Source organism: Solanum tuberosum, unplaced genomic scaffold (assembly GCF_000226075.1).
Source record: "Solanum tuberosum cultivar DM 1-3 516 R44 unplaced genomic scaffold, SolTub_3.0 scf00292, whole genome shotgun sequence".
Classification (NCBI taxonomy): Eukaryota; Viridiplantae; Streptophyta; class Magnoliopsida; order Solanales; family Solanaceae; genus Solanum; species Solanum tuberosum.
In genome coordinates, this window is record NW_006239216.1 from 345,749 (window position 1) to 348,379 (window position 2,631).

Here is a 2,631-nt window from a genome sequence, read left to right on the forward strand (position 1 = left end):
TATATATATATATATATATATATATATACATTTTCAAAATACTTTAACTATAGGTAAAGGCAGAGGCAGAGCTACAACTTTACTCGTGAATTTAATAGAACTAACAAAATAACTTAATTACACAAATATGTCAAGAATCCAATGAGTTACGTTTCTTAGAAGTCAGAATTCATAAATTCAAAATCTTAATTATATCTTTGATTGTAAGTAATGAAAATTCAAAAGAAACAATGACATGGAATGATTCAACCAACAAGAAGTGAGGAGCTTATACGGAAGGTTGGCATAATTAGGTGACTTGTAGGGAAATCAAATTGTAATTGATAAGCCAACTGAAAGATTGACTTATTGATATTTTGCTATCTGATTAACGGTTAGTGAAATGATTGAAATTTTACGTTAACAGTTTATTAGTGTGGGTGTAGATTACTCATTTTCCTATTGGTCGAAGGGAAACTTTTAATCTCTCCTCATCTCTTTTTGGAGTTCTTGTTCTCTCCCACTGGCCATCGCAAATACTTAATTTCTTTGCACCTTATATTTGAATTCTTGTTATAACCTTAATAGGTTAATTATATCCTTGTTTTTTCTTATAATTTGTTATTGAAACAATACTGGATTAAAAGACCTAACTAGAAATTAGAAATTAACCATGTAACTAGTCAGAGGTGGAGTTAAGTGGGGCTTCATGGATTCGGATGAACCAATAGCTTTTCTGTAGATCCTATATTTTTACTAGAAAATTAATTAAATATATATGTATTAATTTGTGAACCCCTAACAAAATTAATTGACAGTTATTAAAGAAATTTAGAACTCCCAAACTCTTAATCCTGACTTCTCCTCTATAACTAGTAAACAACAAATTTAGTTGAAAAACAACTAGCATCGTTTATAGTTTCTTTTAAGATCATTTACTTTGTGATTACCACAAAAAAAAAAGTAAAAAATATTACCTAATTTAGATCTTTGACCACCTAGAATAATAAAGAAAGAATTCTTACCCTAAGTCGGGCCATGATGGTGACATGGTGTCCACTACAACCCCTGAGTGGACAAGCCTAAATCCAAGTAACAAAATGCGGAAGACACCAATTTATATAGTACTTAGATAATAGAAGCGGAAGACAAAGATAATGTATGTAGAAAGAAGAGTCATATCATATATATCTGTAGTACGGTACAAAATGTACAAAATAAGTCCAAAAATGATCAACAGACAAACTAACACAAGATACCAATCCCCGAAATCAGGTGTCACCTATACATGAGCTACTACGAACAGAAAGTCATATAAATATATATATATATATGTAGAGAGACAGAGAGAGAGAGAGAACTGACTAATCCAAAATACAAAATAAGAGTCAGTACAAAAGAACAACATCAACAAGTCTCTTGACGCCAGGAGCTCTCCACCAGTGGTGGAACCAGTATTTTTAATAAAAGGAGTTCAACATCTGAAAAAATAGACACGAAGTAGCCAAAGAGGGTTTGACATCTACAATATAAACCTAAAAAATTATTTTAACCATATATAGAGTTGTCAAAAGAATATGAAAAAACCGACAAAACCTAACCGAATTGAATTGATTTATGCTATTTTTAAAATAAAATTGTGGACTTTTATTTAAGTGTATAACCATCCTGAACAATTGAGATGGTCATTTTAATTTATGAAAAAAATTGATTTTTTTTTAACTGAACTGAATAACCTCACATATATGTAAATATGTTTTATATATTAACAATATGTTAAATTTAATATATAAATATATTTAATAACATTTTCAAATATAAATATAACTTAGTTCCCAAGCCTCTGGTGACTAGACGACTTTGGGTCTTTGCTCTTTAATTAGTCTTTACTTAATTAGGTTTAAAACTAAAAGATACAATATTGCAACAAGGTTTTACATTCTTGTCTTTTAGGTGAAGAATTAAAGTGTTTCTTCAAGAACATATTTGTGAAAGAAATACATTAATAATGGTATATTTTGAGGTGATACTTTAAGAATAATAAAAATTGAATATTAACCGAACCGTACAAATATCGAAGAGAAACTGATATGATTGAGATGGTTTCAAAAAGTCTAATTTGGTTATATATAAAATACCAGAAAAATTGAGATGGTATAATTTTAAAAAAAAATAATCAAACGAACCGTACCATTAACATCCCTAACCATATATAAATTATATAATTTTCCGCTGAAGGTATGCTCACCACAATCCAAGTTTGTGACAGCCACGAAAGATCCAAATGCTCACGGAGGGTGGCTCGATATTCTTTTGACATACTTATCAAGTTTATATGAAAATATCGTTCTCCTAGCAAAAATAATTTGAGATGGTTTCAAAAAGTCTAATTTGGTTATATATTATAAAATACCAGAAAAATTGAGATGGTATAATTTTTTAAAAAAATAATCAAACGAACCGTACCATTAACATCCCTAACCATATATAAATAATATAATTTTCCGCTGAAGGTATGCTCACCACAATCCAAGTTTGTGACAGCCACGAAAGATCCAAATGCTCACGGAGGGTGGCTCGATATTCTTTTGACATACTTATCAAGTTCATATGAAAATATCGTTCTCCTAGCAAAAATAATTCAATATCAAG